This window comes from Rhinolophus sinicus, linkage group LG07 (assembly GCF_036562045.2).
Source record: "Rhinolophus sinicus isolate RSC01 linkage group LG07, ASM3656204v1, whole genome shotgun sequence".
NCBI classification, from domain to species: Eukaryota; Metazoa; Chordata; class Mammalia; order Chiroptera; family Rhinolophidae; genus Rhinolophus; species Rhinolophus sinicus.
Window position 1 is genome coordinate 90,242,341 of NC_133757.1, and position 14,540 is coordinate 90,256,880.

Here is a 14,540-nt window from a genome sequence, read left to right on the forward strand (position 1 = left end):
AACAGGCCCCAGCTTTTCCCTGAAACTTAGTCCCTGGGAGGGAGGATGCTGAAAAAGTTTGCCTTTGAAATGTCTTGGGAATGGGAGGGACAGTTTTCTGGGTTCTGGTCTGTAATCCTGACATGGTGAAGTAATGCACCTTATAGGCTGTTAATCAGGTCTTTGGACCTAGAAATCCAGCCTTTTTGCGGGGTTTGGGGCTTGGAGTGCAGAAACGTTACTGGGAAAAGGAAACTGGCGGATTAAAAGAAGGGATGATAAAAGAAGGAGGAAATACGGAGAAAAGGAGAAAAAGAAGGAATGGATAAAGGAAACCTGAAGGAGTGAGAATGGAATGCAGGTAATAAAAGGGGGGAAAGGAGGGGCTAAGAGCAAGATGGGAACAGTCGGAGAAAGGAAGAGAGGAAGGAGAGAAAGACAGCAGGTCGGGTCGCCCGGCGGGGTTTGCTGGAAGTGAGAGCAGAGAGATGGGAGTCCCGAGACCCAGCGCCCGTAGCGGGCGCAGAGAAGGGAGATCGCGAGCAGCTCCAGCTGTCAGCTAGAAACAAAGGCCGCCGAGCGGTGAGGGCGAGGCTGCCGGCCGCGCCTCGGCCAATGAGTGGTGCCGGCGCCAACCACGTCCCGCCTCGCCCTGCCTAGGCTCCGCCCCTCTCCGTCCCGGCCAATGAGAGGCCCCTCCCCGCCCCGCCCGCCCGCGCTCTGCCCCACCCTGGCCAATGAACAGCGCCGGCTCCAGCCCCACCCCGCCCCGCCTGCGGCTCCGCCCCGCCCTGTCCCCACCAATGAGCGGCTCTGGCCCCGCCCCGCCTGCCCACAGCCCCGCCCCGCCCGCCCGCCCGCGGTTCTGGGACCCCGCACAGAGGCCGGCGCGCCGGGAGCGGGCGGGCGACGGGCAGCGCGCGGGCGGAGCAGCCGAAAGTTTCTCTGCTCGCCTCATCCGGCGAGCCAAAGCCACCCGTCAGCTCTGGGAAAAGAGAGACGAGAATACATTGCAAAACACACTGAAAAATAATTCTCAAGTCAGCCCGAGGCGCAGGGGGCAGGTAAGGTGCGGTGGATGAGTGGTCTCGCTCACTCCCAAAAGGGTCTGCTGCCACGGAAGGCGTCCAGGGTCCGGGGACACCGCGCTCCCCGCGGCGTGCAGCGCGTCCGCGCGCGTCTGTAAGTCTTTGTCTGTGCCAGGTCTGTCTAGGTGTCTTTGTCTCTGCAGGTAACTGTCAGGGTCTCCCCTCTGCCAGGGTGGGTGCTGCTGGGTGGTCTGTCCTTCTGTCTTTTTGTTTCCATCTCCTGTAGATGGGGTTTATGTACTCCCAGCCCCGAATCTGATCTTGATGGACATAAGTGTTGGGTGACACTGGTGTCAGAGATGAGGAAGCCTGAGGTGTACATGAGGCTGGAGGGGCCCTGGCCCCCGTCAGTGGGTTTGACAGCTGCAGCCGGCCTCTGAGCTTGGCGGTCTGGAACTTTGGAGACGTGCTGTGTCCCCACTGATAGCAGGGACACTGATGCAGTTAGAGGTTTGGAATGATTCACTGAAGGAGTATGTCACATGGGCTGAAATGAATGGGGGGGTGATGAACCCCGGAATTAAAGTGGCCCCCTGAAGCTGCAGGTCACCAGAATCAGTCCTGGACATACAATTCAGCCAAAGTAACACGCGCACACACACATGCACACTCACACTCCCACCTCCACACACACCACATTCACCTCTTTCTCTCCCCCACCAGGAACAACCAGCCCCCCACTACTTCCACACATACATCCTTCCACATGCTTAAGGCACAGAAACATCAAGGGCCAGGTGATCTTTCTCTTTCCTGCTGCAAGTGGAAAGGATTGAACTGTGGAGCAAAGGCGTATTCTGCTGGCGCACTAGTGTGTCAGGCCTAGGAAAGTGCCCCAGACTTGTTAGCTTCAGAGCCCTCAGTTTCTCAGGAACAAGGAGTGCCTAGGGTTCTTACCATCTGAAGTTCATGGGTCCTTCCTCTTCCATTCCGTCCACACGGTCCTGCCTCCATCAGCCCCTCTGCTCTGGCCTTGGGTCCTGGCAAACAAGTGAGGAGGCACCGAGTTCTGGAGAACTCTTGTCAGGAGCTGTGCCAGATAAGGGTCTCCTGCTCTGCGGGAAGCACGGCCTAATTATCATCGTGGGAGCTGAGGAGCCCAGCCACAGACAGATGAGCTGTCTGCTTGGCAGTTCTTGAGAGACCCTTGAGAAGAGTTTGTGGGTGGGAGCAAGAGAGTGTAACCTGAGCTTCCTTGAAATTCAAAAACCAATTTTCTGTGGGCATGCTGGGGGAAATACAGGTGTTGGGAAGTATGTATGTATATGTGTGCACATGAAAATGGGTGTCAGAGACAGTGTTCCTGGGGGAAGGGTGTTCGTGCTCAGGGTGGGAAGAGCCGAGTCTGTGGGTGGAAGTCTGTGGGCTGAGGCATATATGCTCATCAGGCGTGGTGTCTGCACCTTATATTTATCCAGCGCCTTTCTTCTGAGGCGCTTTCTGCACATCACAGATGTTATCTCCTTTGCCATCTCCATTGTTCTCGAAACATAACTACCAGGTCGGTATGAAGTACGGTTAACTCTCTGTGTTTACCAGCTAAGACACTGAGGCACTGGAGAGGCAGGGCTTTCCCTGAGGTCTACAGCCACTGAGAGCAAAGTTGGGCTTAGCAACCTGGAGTTCAAGTACAGGCAGAGTCTCAGCCAGATAGATGTGAGTGGGGGACGCTCACTCTGCTTGAGGTGAGAAGAAACTCACGTGGAGAAAGAAGGGTGTCTCTCACAGGCGAGCCAGAGAGAGGGTGGGATGGTTGAAATGGTTATTATTTAACATTTGTGGCAGCCTCTGCATGCTGCACTAGGTGAAAGCTGTTTCACCCATTCAGCTTGTGCATGTGTGTGTCTGTAGAAGGTCTCCGGTCTGTGTGTGTGCCTCAGTAGATGTGTGGCTGGGTGGCCACCATCAAAGGTGCACTGCTGTGTAGTGTGTGCTGGGAGAGGCTGTGCATTAGGCATGTGCCAGGGAAAGATTTGCCAGGCAGTTTTGAGAAGCCATGTGTCTGCCTGTATGGGCCAAGAGGTAGATGGGCACCAGCCATAAAAAAATGCCTTTCTAATCCCCAAAACTTATTTATATGCCTTTGCACTTCACTCAACATTCATTTAATAAATATTCATTGGGTGCCTACAAAATGCAAGGCTCTGGGCCAGGCAGCGAGGCTTCAGAGATGAATAAGGTAATGATGGCAAACCTGTCATTAAGCAGCTTACAGACAAGCGTAATGGGTAATACCATCTTTCCCTGAAAATAAGACTGGGTCTTATATTAATTTTTGCTCCATTAGGGCTTATTTTCAGGGGATGTCTTATTTTTTTCATGTACAACAATCTACATTTATTCAAATACTGTCATGTCATCTTCTTCTGGAACATCGTCATAACGTACTAACAGTGTCCATCTGGCTGAGATCTTAACTGGGGCTTATTTTCGGGGTAGGTCTTATTTTCGGGGAAACACGGTAGTTCACAACATCTAACCCCATCCACTACGTACACTGTGTGCCCAGTACTCTTTCTTCATGATCTCATGTAATTCTCAGCGCAGCCCTGCAGGGTATGTACGGTGATGGGGGAGGAGACTTATAAATAACATAGCTGGGATAGCAAATGGTGGCGCAAGGATTTGAACTCAGCTCAGCCTCTGGCTCTTCCACTTTCTCCTGCTACCTCTGAGCACAGAAATACGTGTTTCTTCTCTGTAAAATGTCCCTGCCCTGTCCCCGCACCTCCATCCACCTAGTCGGGTCATGGGCCTTCCTCTGAGCTCCTGCCGTCATTCCATGGTATCTCGCGTTTACCCTCTGGTTCCTGAAGAGCCCACAACGTTCTCAGAGTCAGAGATTGTGTTGTGAATTCCCAGGTTAGAGGACAGAGTCTGGCTACTCTGCGTAGGCCCTTCATGAATGCTTGTTTAATAGAGTGATGAGAGAGCAAAGAGCTATCAGAGACCCTTGGCAGGGAACATTTTTCCCAACAGTGGCTTTCTGCAGGGGCACACATTGCCGGACTTTCCTGCCTCTGTTATTGGGCCAGCTCTTCAGTGCCTCTGCCTAGACAGGGCTTCTCCATCCCAACTCTTGCCTCTCTGACAGTTCAGGTGCCTAAGGAAAACCTAGCCCCCACCCACCCTGCCAATCCACCCACTCCATCTCCAGCTCAATCAACGGACAAATACAATTACAAAGGGGGAGATGCCAGGCGTGATCTAGACTTGGGGTTTTACAATCGCGCACTTGGAACCCTAGGGGCAGTGGTTTCAGGGCAGCGATGAGGTGTTTCTGGGGCTTTGCCAACAAAGAAGTGTCCAACTGCCTGGGGAATCTTTAGGCAATTTTCATGGTAGGTCTTCGAGTTTGCTTTTGACTAGATCTTTGTGTTGCTGCAGTTTGAAAACCACTGATCTGAATTGGACTCTGCTGCTGGGAGAGTGAATTGCTTCCATGTTTGGGGAGGTAATCTGGCCATGATTTGCCCAAGGTCACACTGTCACAGACCCGGTGACTCTCTTCCCATGCTCTTTGCACCACCCATTATTTCTCATATCAGGTTTGCCACATGCCTTCTCAAGAATCGTGATGATTTTAATTCACCTTTCAAAGATCAAATTTGAAACACTCTGCATTTCCCTATTTATTCACTGTTTACCCATGCCAGACGCCAGGGAGAGGGGGGATTTTTTTTTTTTTAATGGCTCGATAATGGTCTGAAATTAAACTCTGTGATGAGATTTGGGAAGAGGAACCAGCACACGTGGATCAATGTCAAGTACAGTGACAACTGGATTGTACCACCGTGGAACCTCGCAGCTGCTCAGTGTGAGGGAAGTGAGCTTGAGGACAGCAGGCAGGACGGGGTCGTGGACTGAACGTCAAGAAGGTGTGAGAATAGATGTAGCAGCAGCAGCAAGATGCAAGCTGAGAGCTGAGGAGATGGACTTTCTCTTCCAGGGGGTACCCTGGGGAGGGAGCCTGTTATCTCCTCCTTCCCCAGCTCAGCCAGTCACCCAGGCCAGACAGAGCCAGGAATGACGGGAGGGAGGGCTCACTTCTTATAACTGCCTCCGGCCAAACGAGTGTGCACACTGGCCTTGTACCTCCTCCTCCGAGGGTTTAGAGCAGTGAGTGGGCATGTGTCCGTGGAGCAAGGTTGAGTTGGGCTTCGCGTGAGCTGCCGCTTGGCACAGCTGCCTCTGTATCTGCAATCTCCATCCTGCTTCTCTCACTCTCTTGCTTCCTGTCAGACACAGACTTCCACCAGACGGCCAAACACCATCCCTAGGCTTCCTGTAGTAATGATTTTAATAGCCTTTTTTATCTGTACAGGACTTCACACTTTAAGAGACGTTGTTGTTGTTATTATTATTATTATTACCAACTCTATAGGAAGATCTCTTCTACAGTTTGACAGATGAGAATTCCCAGGTTAGAGGACAGGGTCTCCTGTCTAAGCAAGTGCTCCTGTCTGAGGTAAAGGAGTTCACCTAAGATTTTAAGTGGAACGCTGGGATTGGAACCCAGCCATCCTGTCTCCCAATCTGGGGCTGTAACTACCCAACCATCAGACTTCATTAGTTAAACAGATTTAGGTTCACTGAATTGTTGACAACCGTTTAATGTGCAGAAAACAAAAAGAAATTTTTTTTAATTATAAGAACTCAGTTAACTTTCATAGGTATTGTAATTCAAGCATTCTGAGTCTTAGAGTTTTCTTCACTTTTTTCTGCACCCCCCCTTATCCGTAAGCACTTGTTATGCACATATGTTAAATCAATAAACAATAAACTAGGAAGTATCTAGCATATTGGAATGTCTGCTTGAGACTTATGTGAAGGAATGAACTTTATCTTATGTAGGTTCTTTCTTTACAACTAGTCAGTTCACAAGGTTGAAATTATAGCAAGTTTTGCCTTCACAGAATCTGAATTAACGACATTTCATTGGAATAGCGACCTTTATTCCATTATCTATTTCAGTGTTTCAACCTTATCTCTGGACAGCTAAGTTCCAAACTAAAACGGGCTTTGCAGTCTCTTCCCTGGTAACATGAGCAGTATGTGGAAACCAGACTGGGGTGCTGCTCACACATGGCGGCTGCCTCCCGATGAGGAACGACTCTGATGGAGTGTGGACGGGGAGGAGAGTGCGGTGGGTGTGAGGGAGATGGAAGAGGCAGAAGACAGAGAGCGCGCGTGCACACACGCACGCGTACACACTACCAGCTAACACTAATTGTTCTAATCAATCCAGCAGAGAGGTGATTTTTCCTAATAAGTGACAGGCCAAATTGGTGTCGGAACAGATGTGATGTGGGTTTCACCCAGTACCTGGAACAAAGGCAGTAAAGAGCTGCCCTGCCCAGATCATCCATAGATTTGCTTCCATGTCAGTTTATCACTGTGGGAGACGATAACTGCCTTCAGGACGGCTGCCAGCAGACACACACACACACACACACACATTCATTCATCTACGCTTGTCATCTCTCTCTCTCTGAGACATGCTCTCCTCACAGTCACTTCCCATGAGAGGAATCCTCAGATTCTCCATGGCAGGACCTGGAAGACCCACACCTGGGTCTCCCCGCGTTGGCCTCTCTGTGGCATGATCTGAAGTGTGCTCAGACAGCCCCTCCCAAGCTCCCCAGAACCTCCATATCTGCCATGCCCAGAGCAGTCTCCCTTCAGAGCTGCAGATGTCCCCAGGCCGCAGCATCCCCCAGAAGAAGAGGGAGCAGTCTAAGTGAAACTCTGAGCCCAGGGTGTAGCCAAGCACACAGCCCCTCAAGGATGTCAAAAGTGGAGCCGAGATCCGGGGGGAGTGGGCATCACCCTGAAAATCCACTGGTGTCTAAGGACAAACCCTACGTGCCCCGTGTATGACTCCAGCCTCATGCATAGACTGCAGGGTGGCTGAGGCAGTGCCTGCCGGGCCCCGGGGTAGGGCTGTGCACGTGGCTCACTGGCCTGCTGGTTTGGGGGCACCTGCACGCTCCTTGCTGTGGCAAAGCCGTTTGCTGCTCAGTCAGCCTCCTCCTGGCACCCCGGACTGCTAAATTGGTCTCAACTTGCTGTACTTCCACCCACCACCTTAGTCATTATTCACTGGCAGCATTCAGAGAGTGGGTGTAAAGCAGCCGAACATTATATTCCTGCAGAAAAGAGAGAGAGTTGAGTATAGGCAAGCGAGGAAAAGACAGAGGGAAGGAGCTAAGAGAAAGAGACGGAGGTAGGGGAACAAAGCTTGGGTTTGCCAGTACCTTTCCCCGGTGACCCCAGTAACCCTGGATGGTGGGGCAGTGGGCGACAGATGAGTGGCTCCTGGCTCAGCAGGAGGAGAGACAGGCGTTCTAGGGTGAGAGGGGTACACTCACAACTGAGGGGCTGCACCTGCCTGGTCTGGACAGAGGTGAGGCCATCAGCTGTGGGAAGAGAAAGACCCGACCCTCCATCTGCTACTTAAATTCTGCAGTAGATGCTGTCACGCCCAGGGTGCATCCAATCCCATGAATCAGTATTTCATTCTCATCTCTCTCCTTCCTCCCTGCTTAGACTATAAAACCCCTTGAAAGAGAAAGTATGTCATGCCTCAGGTGCATAGCCCCAGGCCCTGGACACAGGGCTGAGCCCCAAATGCCTGAGACTGATGTTGGTGAGGCCTGCGGTGGCCCTTCCTACCCAGCCACTTCAGATCTCCCTGTGCCACCCAAGGGTCCCCGGGTCCAGGAACACAGGCAGCCAGGAGGAGAAGGTACAACGAGGGAGCTTCCAGGCTTGGCCTCCCATCTCTGTGAGGACGCTTCAGAGGCAAATGGGCACAGCACAGGACAGACCAGCAAGGGAAGCAGCTGCTTAGAGGCCTGTCCAGGCTCAGCGGCTCCATCCACAAGCTCTCCAGCCCACGGATGGGGGTCTCCCAGAGGGCTCATGCCGTGCCAACATTGCACTGGGGCTGGCAGGAGGTGGAGAACAGTGGTTCTCCTGTCAGACCGCAGAGACAGTGTCAGTCAGAGCAGACTGACCTTGACAGGAGGTTCCCTGAGTCACTGATAATATTTGTTTGGTCTCCCAGGGAGAGGATGGAAGGGGAACACAGCAACCACCCAAGCTGGAACTTGCTGAGCCCCCAACCCAGTTTCTTCCCTCCCAACTTCTTCTCCAGTAAGATAATGGGAAACCCTGAGAACAAAAGCTGCCTCACAGCTAGGCAGGCAGGGACACTGGGGAACCATGCTCAGAATGTCAAGGGTCAGAAGTCTGGGGAGTGAGCCCTGGGGCTGCTCTTGACCTTCTGCCCGTCACTAAGAGGCAGCCTGTCTGAGTGCCTCAAGGACGCTGTGCAGTCTGTCCTACCACCTCAGCAGTGAGGTCAGGGTTTCAAAAGGACACTTAAAGCCCTCACGACCCTCCCTTATTTATTGCAATCTTCAGACTCTGCAGTTTCTGCTCCCTTCTGCTCTTCCCTCTGGGGAAGGGCATCTCAGCAGGGCCCCAGGAGGTGGGAAGGATTAGACTGGGCTCCTATCTTGGGGAGACAGCCTCCCCCGCCTTGCTGATCAAATTCCCCCAGCCCCAACGCCTCAGTGGCGCCAGCAGACAAACCGCACTGCAGGCAGGTGGGGAACACGAGAGCCCAGGCAGCCCCCAGCCTCCACCTGCACTGTAAAGGGAGCTCCGCTGACGGCCAGGAGGACTTCCAGCTGCCTGCCTCCTCCCTGGCTGGGCCAGCAGCTGCCCCTGCCCAAAGGCTCTGCACAAGCTGGGGGGAGGGGGGCAGCTGGGGGCAGGATGCTAGGCTTTTCCTGACGCGACATTTCCTCATGCACCAGGACGACTGGAGCACCAGGCTTTCAGCTTCCCCAGGCTTCCTACTAAGACCTCAACCATCTGTTGAATTAGAAATCTTCTCTTGACGATGGAGTTACTTCTGTGCTACAACAGGACCGCCAAGTCCAGGGTCCCAAGATTTATCAGGAAACTAACAAACCTGCGTTAAAGGAATGACCAGGACTCTGCATAGAAACACAAAATCTCAGGGTTGAAGGGATCCTTAAATACCATTCTATCTGCTTCCCGCCCCACCCCACCGCCCGAAAAAACACCTTCTCCCCCCATTGTCTTTTCTCTACTTCTAGTCACCTCCAAGAACTGCTGTTCTGGACCCCAGGGAAACAGTTCTTTCTATTTTAGTTCCATTCCTTTAAAGTCATTGAAGGCTGGGTTCATGTCAAGCGCTCTGCCTGCCACAAGGTGTCACCGGCCTAGAATTGGGGGAGGTGACAGATACACCTTTTAAAAAATCACTACACAAAGCAGTTCAGGTCTAAAAAGTCTTCATGGAAGACGTAGAATTTGAAAAGGGCCCCGTGGGTTGGGTGTGATTTTAAAAGATGGAGGGAGGGGGCGGCAAAGGTCCAGGACAATAAGTGGCCGGGGAACAAAGGCGAGTCAGAGTAAGGAGCACCCCTCTTACCCAGTGCAGAGTCCGCATGTCATTTGACGGGCGGTGGAGAACCAGTGCAGTAATGGGAAGGGACCAGCTCGTAGCTGACTTGGCTTTTAGGAGGTTCCTCTAGCAATGGAGTATGGAATAGACGTGAGGATGGAGAACCTTCTTTCTAGAAATGACATTATGTATTAGAATGCCTTTCTATCTTCCTCCCTGTCTCCTAGTTGATGGCATGTGTTCCCAGAGCTCTCGTGCTGGTCTGGAAATGTGGGGGAGCGTAGGCTTCAGAGAGAGGGGAGTTCCTAGTCCAAGATCAAAGGTCAGGGGTTAACGTGCTGTGTCGAGGACTTATTTGTAACAGGAGACATGACTAACACCTTACTTTGGACTGCTTTGGACCTGGAAGGAATCACAGCATACTTAAAAAAAAAAAACCAAGATAAAACAAAACAGATGAGGACACAGAGGCTAGACTGGGGAGGGCCTTGCCCAGGGTCCCTCGGCTGCTTAGTGGCAGAACCAGGGACCGTGCTCCCAGCTCAGAACCTTTTCCTCGCCCCGCTGTTAATTGCAGGGCCAGTGGAATTCAGCAGAGCCTCCAACCTGAGCGCTCAGCAGGTGTGCCCCAGCGGGTGGTCTCAGTCTCTCTGGATTTCTCCCCACCCAGGACAAGGGGCAGCATGACAGCTGATCACCCTGGCCTCTGGGTCTCTCTCCTGTCTTCTTTCTTATTTCTCTGGGTGCTTCAGGCATTTCCTTTTCCTCCTTGCTCTGCCTTTTCCTTTGCTCTGAGGGTTCGGAGAAATTCCCAGCTAATGTGACAGTGAAGGTTGACATGTCAATCGCAGTTGCTACCAGTGGGCGCCTTTCAAAAATGAAAAACAAGTGCTCTGCCTCAGTCTCCTAGGTGCTAGGTTTAAACCAAGTCCAAACAAAACGCAAAGGTTGCAAATGTTAGTCAACCGTGCTAACTGCCCAGGGCATTGATGCTACTGGGAGTCGGGAAAGATTCCCAGACAGGAGGCAGGTCTCATCAAGCAGGGACCTCCTTCACTCTCAGAAGAACAGGGTGCCCGGAACCCCTGCCCACAGCCATGAAGCTCTCAGAACACCATTCCCCACCTTCCTCTGGAAGGCTCCTCAGCCTGGTACCTGCTCAAGAGCTTCCCTCTTGCCTGCTGAAAAGCCGGCTAGCCAAGGGAGGGCAAGGCAGGCATAGTGTCCTGTGAAGTCTCCAGTGAGGTGATGCCTGGAGACCGGGCTTTCCTCCGGAAGTACTTATGTCCCCGCCATGCTCCCTTACTCTCCCAGGGAAGCTGATCCTCACCTGGTTGGCAACCTACAGCCCTGGCAGAGAGAACAGGCGAGTCCTAAAGGTGAGGCATGGGCTTTTTCATGTTTGTCAATCCTGTGTGCAAGTTTGGACATGGACAGTAGAACATCATTTTGGGAATCAGAGAAACCAGTGTTTGGATCCCAGCTATGCTACTAATCGCTGTGTGACATTGGGCAAGTCACTTAGCCTCTCTGAGCCTCCGTTTTCTGATCTGTAAATTATATTGGGTCCCATATAGAATTTTTAAGAAAATTCCACGAGCCAGTGTAAGTAAAAGTGCAAGAAACTTAGTAGGAGCTCGCTTTGTGTTAGTCTCAGCCCCTTCCCGTCAGCTCCAATCGAAGGAGACTGGGCATAAGAGTGAGTTGTCTGTGAGGGAGGATCATGAGGCTGTGGTCCAGACACACGTCCAAGGGGTCAGGGAGGGACAATTTTGGAGTCAGGCAGTACTGGCTGTGACAACTGCCTTCTTATCTGCTTACTCTGCAAAGGGAAAACAATATGGGAGGGAACCACTCCATCTTTGTCTCTCTGCATCTCCAGCCACACTGTCAAGCTGACGAACTTAAAATTGACTTATGAAATTATGTAGAACAGTAAGTGTGACATCATGGAATGTCCTGAGGTCGAGACTCAGCGCTGAAAGTGGATCTCTTGCTCAGTTGGGCTTACGCCACATGTGTGAAGGAGAGGAGAGGTGAGAGGGGCAAGCTCAGAGGCCCAGGGTCAGCTGGGTGTTCCCTCTGCCCCAGGAAGGACCCCGCAACACCATCTCGAGGGCTTGTGTGGAACAGAACGAGGGGGTATGATTTCTCCCCAGGGTGAAGGGCTGGCTAGAAGGGGTGTACGCTGAGCCTCTTTCCTCCTTCCTCTTGCCTCTTGCTTCAAAGCCAATGTCTTTCCCATCTGGATCATTTTCTGGATTACGTAGCACATAAGGTCAGGAAAAGGGGAGAAAGAAAAACAAATAAAATGAAACATTTCTGTGCATTCGGTTTACGGGGGGTGCCCAGATGTGAGAGAGCCCAGGTCTGGCTGCATCACACAGGAGAATGCAAATGACTGAATTCTAATTCTGCCTTGGAAAATTAGAGAACAATTATTCCACCTAACTGGCATTAAACTAGACAGAGGCAGGAGCCTGGGTGGACCAAGGAGAAGCTGTTCTTGTTTTAACACACATTCCCCGTGTGAAACAAGCAGGCTGGCGTGGAACGTTCCTTCCACCTGCCTTCTCCTATTCCTCTGTGTTCTTTTCTGTTTTAAGTGGAGGAAACTTTGCACTTTAATGGTGAGGCCCACAGTTGAGGTGATTTCCTCCACGGCGTGCAGCACACAGCTGTTAGGTCTCTGATCCCACGTCTTCAGAGTCCAGCGATTTTCGGTCTGAGCATGTTGGTACCTAAAATCTGAAAAGACAGTACCTCCACCAGCGTGGGGCTCTCACAGCTTTTAGGACTGTCTGGGAAAGGGTGCCAGCCCAGTTGCAGGGGCCTCTGTTCTAGAACTAGGAGAGCTTGAAGAGATCTCAAAGGGCTGCTCAGGAGAAAAGAAGCCATGGGACTTGCCTTGGGCAGTCTCTGCACCCCCTCTCCCTCCCCTGCCCCTTTTTAAATCAGGCAGAACCTTGCCTACAGGACTGAGAGCTCAAAGGACTGCCCGAGGCACAGGCCCTGGGACAGCAGCTGTGAATCTCCCTCTTGACTACGCTCCATGGTTTGAGAAGCTGACAGAGCTGTGGAGCGAGGAGCACAAGGCAGTCTGGAATTGGGCCTCACTCGCGCGGACATACAGTGGCTGTAGTGACGCCTGCCAAGGGTCAAAATTAATGGTGTCTGTTGAGGTTCTTGCTTAAAATATCTCCACCGAGCAGTCCCTTGGGGGGTTCGTCCCAGAAGACAGGTTGAAGAGATGGCAGCACAGACTCAGAGCCCCTCTCCCTCCCCCCCATCCCTCCCACACAGACCTTTCTTTTACACCAGTGGCTGAGGGACAGGGACAGGGAAGCAGGTAGGGATTTCCGGGAGCAGCCAATTATGGATCCGGTCTCATGGAAGCGCGGCCTCCCTGCCTTGCCCAGACCTGTGCTGCCTACACAGCGCTTCTGAGGCAGCCAGGGCGCCAGTCTGCAGGGGCACAGTGGCAGGGGGACCCCAGGGATCGCTGCTTCTCCTGAGGACCAGAAAGGCCTTGTAGGGTCTGAATCTTCGCAGGCAAATATGTTTCCACATTAAATTACAGAGAGGCACCTGCAGAAGGTAGTCTGGCTTCCGAGAGTGGTTGGTGACTGTGGTGGTTTCTCTTGCCAGAGAACCCAGTGTGTACCAGGTCTCTTTTCCTGCCCAAGCTCCTGAGCTCAGATGAGACCCTGGAGCCCCCCCACCCTGTCCTCTCCTTGCCTCTCGCTGGACTCAGGTGAAAGGACCCACCCCTCCCCCCACCACACACACACACACACACACACACACACACACACACACGTGCTCCTCTTAAATTCTCCTCAAGGAGGCAGTGGTGAAAAATGTGGGCTGGACAGTGGAGGCAAGAGACAGGGGAGGCCAGGGTCAGTACTGCAGCCCACAAGGAAATCAGAGATGCACAGAAATGCCTGTGAGGAGAGCCTGGGCTGAGCTGCTATTCCCCACCTGCAACTCGGCGCATGTGCAGGGGACAGGAGCTGGCTCTGGCTAAACATGCCCCAGTCTCTAACCCTCTTTGCCACCAGGCGAGAGGCTGGGACTGCTCTCTCCTGCGTGGCCATGCTTCTGGCTGTCTGCTCTTTCCTTGAGTGTCCCAGGTTCTTCTGCCTGGCAGGCTCCATGGGACACCAGGTGTCCTCAGGGGGATGACTATCCATTGGTCTGATCAGTGATTTCTAGGCACTTTAAGAGCAATTCTTACAAACAATTGACAGATGATGACTCATTTTTTAAAAATCGAATCTCTCGAGGCCCCCAATGGAAGGAAATGTCCCCAGTTCTTTAGCCAATGCGAGAAAAGAAACAGAGCCCAGGGACCTGCAAAGTTGGAGAAAAATATATCAGGAGTTTGAGCCTAGCCTTAGAACCTAGCAATGTCTTGAGCCACCAAATCCAAAACAAAACAGAACAAAAAAACTAGCTGCCGTTTGGTAAGCTCTTAATTATATGCTAGCGCCTTTACAGGTAAAATTTACTCAATACATACAGAAGCCCTATAAGGTAGGTAGTTAGTGCCACTCTACAGAAGGAGGTAGAAGCTTGGAGAGCCTACAGCAGGGGCCCAAGAGTGTGGGTGAGCAGAGAGCGGGGGGCAGGGGGTGAAGGAGGGGCTGGGCTATGTGGCACAGTTGAGGTGGCTTAAACAATCAACATTCATTTCTCACAATCCTGGGGGCTGGGAAGTCTCAGCTCAAGGTGCTGGCGGATCTGGTGTCGGAGGAAAGTCCACTTCCTGATTTGCAGATGACCGCCTTCTTGCTGTGTCCTCATGGTGGAAAAAGAGGGTTCTAGTCTCTTCCACTTCTTCTAAGGGCACTAATCCCTTCACGGGGCTCCACCCTCATGACCTCATGGTTGGGGCTTCAACTTAGGAATTGGGGGTGGGGAGGGGGACACACACCTCAGTGCACCTGTCGGGCTGCAGCGTTCAGCCCTGTGCTAGGAATCAGGGTTCCTGCCCCTGAGGGTGCAGAGCCCCCCGAGGACCTGAG

General features: G+C 52.5%; 1 protein-coding gene across 3 annotated transcripts in view; it reads left to right on the top strand.

Moving 5' to 3' along the window:
• The first annotated feature begins 843 nt into the window (after nucleotides 1–843).
• The window catches only part of LZTS1 (leucine zipper tumor suppressor 1), a 48,186-nt gene continuing 34,489 nt past the window's right edge, over nucleotides 844–14,540 (top strand). Inside the window, exon 1 of one of the 3 annotated variants that reach the window (XM_074338277.1) lies at nucleotides 844–1,161. The gene's annotated coding sequence lies outside the window, so the exon portion shown is untranslated. Of the gene's footprint in view, nucleotides 1,162–2,482; nucleotides 2,569–14,540 lie in introns of those variants that run through there. The other 2 variants (XM_019744663.2, XM_074338278.1) reach the window with 2 other exon arrangements.